The sequence below is a fragment of the Arvicola amphibius genome, chromosome 5, assembly GCF_903992535.2.
Source record: "Arvicola amphibius chromosome 5, mArvAmp1.2, whole genome shotgun sequence".
Lineage (NCBI taxonomy): Eukaryota > Metazoa > Chordata > Mammalia > Rodentia > Cricetidae > Arvicola > Arvicola amphibius.
This window is the reverse complement of record NC_052051.1, coordinates 156,741,964-156,751,356: the sequence shown is the minus strand read 5'-3', so window position 1 is coordinate 156,751,356 and position 9,393 is coordinate 156,741,964. Positions and strand designations below refer to the sequence as shown.

At 45.4% G+C, this 9,393-nt stretch overlaps 1 long non-coding RNA gene across 2 annotated transcripts; it reads right to left on the bottom strand.

Moving 5' to 3' along the window:
* Window positions 1-2,439: 2,439 nt before the first annotated feature.
* Window positions 2,440-8,635, bottom strand: LOC119814819. 2 transcript variants are annotated; one of them, XR_006020827.1, is made up of 3 exons: window positions 8,486-8,635; window positions 5,808-7,583; window positions 2,440-3,792 (listed from the first exon to the last, which is right to left on the bottom strand). It is a non-coding gene; the product is annotated as an uncharacterized LOC119814819 (long non-coding RNA). The 2 variants fall into 2 exon arrangements; XR_005285465.1 differs by lacking the exon at window positions 2,440-3,792 and having other exon boundaries at window positions 5,730-7,583.
* Between the last annotated feature and the right edge of the window lie 758 nt (window positions 8,636-9,393).

Here is a 9,393-nt window from a genome sequence, read left to right as displayed (position 1 = left end):
AGTTGCTGTGGTCTTACTTTCTCTGGAAATACGCATGCAGGTGTTCACGCTGGTACTTGACCTGTGGAACGCACTTGCGTGTGTTGTTAGGTAGTGTCTGGGCACCTGTCACCTCATAACACAAGACTTAGGTCCACTCTTCTGCCTCCACATCAGATTCCTTAAAGTGACAGTGCCAGGGCTGTGTCAACAAAGATGCAAGATGAGTCAGGAACACCTTGTGGGGGAAGATAATGGAGGGATTCAGAAACCATGCTGAGAGCACACAGCTGGCAAGGAATAGCTAAAGACAAGATGGTACGATAGCGGAGAATCAGGAAACTGAGGCAGATGAATTGCCATGAGTTCAACACTAGCCTGGGGTATAGTGTAAAACCCTGTCTCAAAATTGTAAGCAAACAGAAAAATGACTTCAGAGTTATGGCCTACAGTATAAACGACTACCCACCTCTACTAATTCAAGCTAAGTGGTGAACAGGCCAGGTGTACTAAAAAGCTTCAACCTGGATGTTTGCATAGTCTGCAAGTATCTCCCTAAGCTCCTTGGTTCCCAGAAAAAACCCAGTGACTTTACAGTGGAGAAGCCCAGCAGACACCTGGACCAGTGAGCATCCTGCGGTGATGCTGGTCAGGGACCCAGATCCTTTCTGCCTAAGAGCACAGCAGCTCTCGGGACTTATGACTTGGTGAGGAAATACCAGACACTGAAACTACAGAACAGTCCGGTAAAATCTGGAGCCTCTCACACCCCCACAGAATGGAATAGAATAGAACAGAAATCATGACATCATCTCTAAGGTCTAGGCCCCTGCATTCCCCCTGCCCTCCTACAGTGGAGTCACAGCCAAGGTATCTCCAAGGAGCCTGATAAGCTTCCTGCTTAGCTCCTTAACCACCCCCATAAATGTCCCTGATATGTGTGCCCCTAAGAAAACAATCTGATATCAATCATTTTACACCCCTGTGTTTCTCAAACTGTTGAAGTGTCCCTTCAGGGTCTGTGTACTTGAACCCTTGTGTCTAGTGAGCAGATAAAGCTTTATTCGGGGCTGGTGAAATGGTTAGCTCTCAGCAACAGTGTTTCCTGAGGAAATGGTCCTGTAGGTGGGGATTTGTGAATATTTACAGCTGGTCTCCGTTGTCCCCACAGCAGGAAGCTGGCCCCTGGGGAATGAACAATCTAGTATAGTTTAGAAAAGGAGAGAACTATGCTTAATCTTGGCCAAGAAGCAATAGAGATGGCTCAGAGGTTAAGAGCACTGGCTGTTTTTCCAGAGATCTTAAATTCAATTCCCACCAATAATAACCATCTGAATGAGATCTGGTGCCCTCTTCTGGCCTGCAGACATACATGCAGACAGAACACTATACATGATAGATAGATAGATAGATAGATAGATAGATAGATAGATAGATAGATAGATGATAGATAGATAGATGAGAGAGAGAGAGAGAGATGATAGATAGATTCCTCTGACCTGTAGACATACATGCAGGCAGAACATTATATATGATAGATAGATAGATAGATAGATAGATAGATAGATAGATAGATAGATAGATAGATAGATAGATAAATAGACAGACAGATAGATAGATATAGATTCTTCTGGCCTGCAGACATACATGCAGGCAGAACACTGTTATTAATAAATAAATAAACAAATAACTAAATAAATCTTTAATAAGAAAGAAAGAAAAGGAGAGAACTTTGGCCACTACATTGCTGACAGCAAAGAGAAACTTTTGTCCGGAAGGAATATGGAGGCGCTGCATGACCTAGAGAAAGTCAAGCTGTTCCAGTCCTTGTTGCTTTCTGGGTCAGAACCACTGATGCAATAAATGCTCATGGCTCTGATGGCTGTGCATTGATTAGTGATGATACAGGACAGTCTGCCACAGCCTCATCCACAGAGGCTTGCTGCTGCATTGTAAAGGTGGTGTCCAGGCCTGGCGTGGTGGCCTCTCTGTCACGTGGGACCAGGATCCTGCTGTGCTGCTCTTCTCTCCCACTGTCTGCTTCACCTCTGCACCACCTCTTCCTGGAACAGCCTGTGGGGAGGGGCTGAGGGGGGGGAGGGAGGTGATGCTTTCCTCAGGCACAAGCCAGGATTAGTTTGCTTTAAGCTCTCCAGAGAGAAGTCACTAGGCCACCCCTACCTGAATGAGAGGCAGGAAGCAGGTCTGTGGGTATGGGGCAGGAGAAATGGCTCAGCAGTTACAAGCACTTGCTGCTCATCCAGAGGACCAGAGTTCAGCTCCCAGCAGCCACGTCACACAGCTTACAATTGCCTGTAACCCAGTCCCAGGGAATCTGATGCCCTTTTCTGGCCTCTGCAGATATCCACCCACAGATGCATGTGCACACACACACACAAACACACACAATAGAGTAGCTGGAATTGTGACACAACTTTAATTTCAGCATTCAGGAGGTAGAGGCAGGTGGATTTGTGAGTTTGGAACCAGGATTACGTAGTGAGAGCCTGTCTAAATAAACAAAGTGTCCTAGCTAGTTCTTTTATCAACTTGACACAAGCTAGAACATATGGGAAGAAGAAATCTCAATTGAAAAAAATGCCCCCACTCTAGTAGCCTGTGGGGCATTTTCTTAATGATTGATGTGGGAGAGCCCAGCCCATTATAGGTATTGTCACCCCCAAGTAGATGACTCTTAGTTAGGGTATCTGTTGTTACAAAGGGATCCCATGACCATGGCTATTCTTATAAAGAACAACATGTAATTGAAGTGGCTTGCTTACAGTTTCAGAGGTTCAGTTCATTATCATCATGGTGGGGAGCATGGCAGTGTGCAGGCAGATATGGTGCTGGCAAAGTTGTTGAGAATCCTACATCTTGCAGGCAACTGGAAGTCAGTTGAGACACTGGGATGTGTCCTGAGCATAGGAAACCTCAAAGACCATCCCCACACTGACACACTTCCTCCAACAAGGCCATACCCACTCCTACAACGTCACATATCCTAACAGTGCCACTCCCTGTGAGATTATGGAGGCCAATCACATTCAAACTACCACATTCCATTCCCTGGCCCCCATAAGTATGTAACAATATCAAGGCAAAATGCATTTAGTCCAACTTCAAAAGTCCCCTTAGTCCATCACAATCTCAACAATGCTTTAAACTCCAAAGTTCAAAGTGTCTTCTGAGATTCATGCAAACTCTTAACTGTAATCACATGTAAAAATAAAAATCAAAAAGCAGATCACATACTTCCAACATATAATGGCGCAGGATATATGTTACCATTCCAAAACTCAGGGATGAGAGCAAAGCAAGGAAATTCTGGACCAGACCAGAAACCAGCTGGGCAAAATCCAAACTCTGCATCTCCATGTCTGATGTCAAAATACTCTTCACATCTCCAACTCTGTTCAGTTCTGTTGACTACAACACTCTTCTTTCTCGTGGGCTGATTCTACTCCCTGTTAGTATCTCTTCTTGGCAGGTATCCCATGACTCTGGCATCTCTAACATCCTTGAGTCTCCAAGGCAATCCAGCCTTCAACTTCTCAGCTTCATGCCAAGGTCTCTCAGGCCTCCATTCCAGAGCTCCCCTGATGCATGCTTGGTCTCAGCAGCTTTCCTTAATCTTGGGGACAAATTCCATGACCCATTTCTTCTGTCCTTAACCCTAAGCCCAGAATCATGTGAAGGTGAAGACAGATGCTAGGGCAATGGTCTGCAAGCCAAGGAGGAACAAGGACAGCTTCGTCCATCAGAAATTTGAGTGGCAGCCAGGGGGTTGGGCATATGCCTAGAATCCAAGACCTTATTTTAAGAGAAAAAGAGAAGGAAGATGAAAATAAAAAGGAGGAAGAGATGAAGGAAGAGGGAAAAGTGACAAAAAAAAGAGAAAAAGGAAGAAGAATTAGAGGAAGAAGGCGAGGCAAAGAAGAAGCAGAAACAGATATGAAGAGGCACAGGAGGAAGGAGGGGAAGAAAGGAGAGGAGGTTGATGGGGAACCGCCTTCAGCCAGTAACCTTTAAGGGGCTGGACCAGATCAGGGTGTGACCTTTTGAGTGCCCAGAGAAAAATCTGGCCTGTCCAGGGCTCATTCTCTCTCTCCCTCCCTCCCCCCTTTCTCTCTCTCTCTCTCTCTCTCTCTCCCCTCTCTCTCTGATTCCCGCATTACACACCTGAGGTTGGGCTTCTCGTTCCTGTTCTGTGAGTTTGCCCCTTATAATAAAGAAATATAATTGAAATCTTTTGGAGTTAGCTTGGGGTTCTTTGACTTGCGCCCTCACCCCCTTTCTAGTAATCTCTGGTGCCCACATCATAGGTCGTGGGGACCAGTACACCCCATTTTGGGCCCCCCACGGAAGCCACGTGGTGCATTTGGCACTGACTCTTCCTGCCCGCAGCTCCAGCCAGCAGCTTATGATCCATGGCCGCAATGGGGTCGGCCACAGGCCACTGCCTCTCCAGCCAGGCATCCCCTACATCTAAAATGGTTAACTGAGAAACCAATATGGGTTAAACAGTGGCCTTTAACAAAAAAAGAAACTGCAGGCTTTAGAACAGCTGGTACAGGAGCAACTAGATGCTTACCACATTGGAGAATCTATCAGCCCTTGGAATTCTCCTGTATTTGTTGTTAAAAAGAAATCTGTTAAGTAGAGAATGGTGACAGATCTAAGAGCTGTCAACAAGGGTATTCAACCTACAGGCCCTCTACAATCTGGAATTCTTGCCTTCTCTATTGCCTAAAGGATGGCTTCTTATAGTTATTGATTTAAAGGACTATTTCTTCACTATACCTTTACAAGAAAAGGACAGAGAAAAATTTGCCTTCACAGTGCCTATTTATAATAATTCTCAGCCTACTAGGAGATATCAGTATACCGTCCTCCCACAGGGAATGCTCAATCGCCTCACCCTATGCCAATACTTTGTCAGTCAGCCTTTGTAGTAGGAGGCTGCTTGTTCATTCCGGCTGCTCAGACCCCAAATAATCACTCAGATTGTATATTATCGAAATCACTGCTTCGCTAATCACTTAAGTATATTGTTAGCTAGCACTTACAGCTAGTATTAACCCATTTCCATTATTTTATATTTTATCACAATGTTCGTGGCCTACTGGCAAGGTTCCAGCTGGCAGCTCACGTTTTTCCCCTCTGGTAGCTACACAGCATCTCCCTGAGTCAACCTTCTTTCTCCCAGAATTCAGTTTCGTTTTCCCCCAACTACCTCTGTTCTTCCCTATCACAGGCCCAAAACATCTTCTTCATTAACCAGTGGTATTCACAGCATACATGGGGAGGTGATGGGGAACCTCCTTCAGACAAAAACTTTTAAGAGGCTGGATCAGATTAGGGTGTGACCTTTTGGGTACCCAGAGAAAAACCTGGCCTGTCCAGGGCTCACTCTCTCTGGTTCCCACATTACACACCTGAGGTTGGACTTCTTGTTCCTGTTCCATGAGTTTGCCCCTTATAATAAAGAAATATAATTGGAGTCTTTTGGCATTAGCTTAGGGTTCTTTGACTCACATCCTCACCTGCCTTTCCAGTAACAGGAGGTGAAGGTAGAAGGAGAAGAGAAGGAAGCAGACACACAAGACCAAGAAGAGGAGACTAAAGGGAAGGCAGCAGTAACCGCTGTGTGCGAAACCAGCTGGCCTGTTCACATGTGCCTGAAAGGGAGAGTGAGAGCTGGGGAAAGAAAGAGACAAGAGACAAGAGTCGGGAGGACGTCCAAAGAATACTGTATCCACCCAAATTTATTTCTCATAGCCCTTATATACCTCAAGCAAAAAAAGGAGGGCAAAAGACTTCCTTACCATGAGACAAGGAACCAATGAGTATGATTCTTCATCAATTCTCAAAGCATCCAGTAACCAAGCCTCAGATCAAACACCCAGCTATCTGGCCTTGAGTGTCAAGAATAGGTTTGAACTTTCTGAAATGGAGTCAAATCTGCAGGCTCCCACACAGCTGAGGAGAGGTGCCTGGAGTAGACTCTTCCTCAGAGCCCCAGAAATCACCAGCCATGCCCACGCCTTGGTCTCCAGGTTGGGGCAAGCACACATCTCTGTTGTTTAAAAGACCTGATGAGGTCCTTTGTCACCGCAGCCATTGAGGTACCAGTGAACATCCTGTGGCACTTCTGGCTGCAGAACCCTCAGCAACATAGCTGTAGTCTGTCTCTTGCAGTGGGGGGGGGGGTATGGCCTTTAGCATGTCTCTGCATGCAGTCCTTGTGTGCTCTGACCTTGTCACTAGCCCTCCAGTGACATGTCCAGGGTCAATTGGCCTTTGGTAGCATCAAAGACTTGGACTACAACCTCATCCTGAATCTGCACCTGGGTCACCGTGTCTCTCAGTGAGAGACTTTAATGGGGCATCTTTATTGTCTAGATGTGAAAAGATCTACTGGTTCAGAGAACCCCTTTGTTCTGGAGTCATGGTGGGCCAGGACAGGCCAGGGAACAGAGATGATTAATGATGTTTAATGAGACCCACCAGAGCACAGAGATGTTTAATGAGACTCGCCAGGGTCCTGAAGGACTTTCTTTTCCATGTTCCTTGGAGTCAGGGCTGTGCAGAAGACTTTGGAACTCTGGTCCAGTGGACCTCCAGCTAGAGACAATAGTGAGTAGGACCCACAAGGCTAGCCATCAGCTTAGAGTGTCGTCCATGCTGAGCCATCTGCTGGCTGAGCAGGTAGATGCCACAGTCCCCATGTAACATACTCAGCTGACAAACATTTTTAGATGCATGCTGGCCCAGTCCAAGACATGTTTAGCATTACATTGTCATGGTAACTCTGGATTATTCCATCTTCTTTTAAAAAACATAATTATAATATTTTCAGGTAGTTAATGTTCAGTTTTTTCAATGAACTCAGCCCTTCAAGTTCTTTGAATATAAAATTTCAAGCCACATTGTAGCATGTGTTAGCACTTCTCCCCTCTTGACAGCCAGGCGCTGTTCTATCGTGTGGATAGAGCACATTTTATTCATCATTTGTTGGTAGACTGACATGTAGGGTATCTTGTCTTTTGACTAGCATGAATGACGATAGTACAAACATCTGTGTAGAAGTTGTAGGGACATGATTTCATTTTTCTTGTGTATGTGGAGTTAGGGGTGGGATTGCATGGTCATACAGTCTATCATTTGAGACACTGCTGGGCTGTTTTCTTAACAGCTGCATGATGCTACATCCCACCAACCATGTAGTAATTTGTTCTTCAAGCTTCCCATGGCTGAGTACATTTGATATATGAAGTGATCTTCTCTGTTGTCTGATTCACACTCTTCTGGTGGCTGGATGTGCTGACCGGCTTTCCACACAGCTTGGCCAAGGGATATGTGTTCTTAGCCTGGATCCTCCATCTTACCTCCCTCTCAAATTATTCTGAGAACACATACAGGTTCATATAACGAGGCTCCCACAGGACTTGGCTTGGCTTGGCTCATCTCAGGTGCATGTCTTGCTTCAGTATCCCTAAACAGAATTCTTATTCCATGATCAGGCTGCTTCTGAAGAAGCAATTCTGCTGTTGATCTGCACAAGAGAAGATCTGGCATTCACCCCTGAAGCTCCTTAAGAACTAGAAAGGGAAAGAGGGCATTAGATTGGGTATCAGAGGCTGCCACCATGCAACAATAGTGCAGAGGATCCCCCTCTCAGAAAAGGCCTTCCTTTCCTGTCTATCAGGGATGCAGGACTGTACTTCAGTGTTTGTCCACTAGTGTCTATTCTTTGTATTCACAGGTTTTCACAGACTGATGAAGGCTTTCCCCTATGCCTCCATTTCAAGGCAGCCACGCTTTGACTGGCGGACTTCCTCCCCTCCACTTTCTCCCTGCACAGTGTAAGAAGGCAGGAGTGCCTGTCATTCACTCTTGGCTCTCAAATACTCCATCTCCTAGTCTCAGCCATGCAGAAAAATGCAGTTCCCTCTGGGAGGTGGCCAGCCCTTCCCTTGTGAGTCCTATAGTCAAGGATCTTCTCCACCTGCAGGGTTTCCCCATAAAGGAGACTGACTGCCCTCACTTGCTCCTGAACAGCAAGTAGCATCTGGGATCAAAACTATGGCAGACACAGGCCCAAGATGGTCAAAGTTCAGGTGGCCCCTAGACTTTCGCTCTGTTCTTAACAGAAAAGTTAGGAACATACACAAAGTAGACATGAACGCACTTCTCCTGTCTGCCAGTTCCAACACATGAGAACTCTTGGATGCTCCTGTTACAATAAAAGCCCCATCAGTTCCCTTTCCAGCTCCTAGGCAGTTCTAAAACAGGTCATAGACAAGGCTGTATTCATCTATATGCCATTCCACAGTTAGCATAACGACATGTGCATATCAATGATACCATCACATGCTGCAAAAATTGCAATCATTCCTTTGCCTCCACAAACAAACACACAGCCTACCCACAACCTGTGACTAACCCTTCAGAATATCTTTTTGCAGTTGTTAAGAGTACCTGGGCGGGGAGGTCAACATACTTGCTCCATGGATCTCTTACATCTTGGCTGTTCTAGGATGTTTTTCTCTCTCATTTGGAGGTAAAGTGTACTTAGTCATTAAAGAATCCAGGCCATCTTCTAAAACTCCACACATGCTGGGCTGGCAAGACGGATCACCGAGTAAAGGTATTTGCTGTCCAAGCCTGAAAATATGAGTTTGATTCCTGAAACCCACATAAGGGTGGAAGAGAGAACCAGCTCCACACAGCTGTCCCCTGACCACCACACATGCACACGAAGGCCTGCATACCCCTGCCACACACAAACACACCACGCACATACACCACAAACAATAATAACAAGCCAACTTCTGAAAGACACTTAAGGAAATGTTCAACATCCTCAGTCATCAGAGAAATGCAAACTACTCTGAGATTCCATCTTACACCTGAAAGAATGACCAAGATCAAAAACACTGATGACAGCTTATGCTGGAGAGAGGTTGTGGGGAAAAGCGAACACTTCTGCATTGCTGGTGGGAATGCAAGCTGGTACAACCCCTTTGGATGTCAGTGTGGCGATTTCTCAGAAAATTAGGAAACAATCTTCCCTAAGACCCACTAATACCACTTTTGAGTATATATCCAAAGGATGCCCAATTGTGCCACAAGGACATGTGCTCAATTATGTTCATAGCAGTTCTGTTTGTCATAGCCAGAACCTGTAAACAACCTAAATGTCCCTTGATCAAAGAATGGATAAGGAAAATGTGGTATATTTACACAATGGAGTACTATGCAGCAGAAAAAAATAACGACAGCTTGAATTTTGCAGGAAAATGGATGGCGTTAGAAAACATTATTTTGAGTGAGGTAACTCAGACATAGAAAGACGATTATCACATGTACTCACTTGATGTAGATGGGTCTTCTTTCTATGCGTTGCTT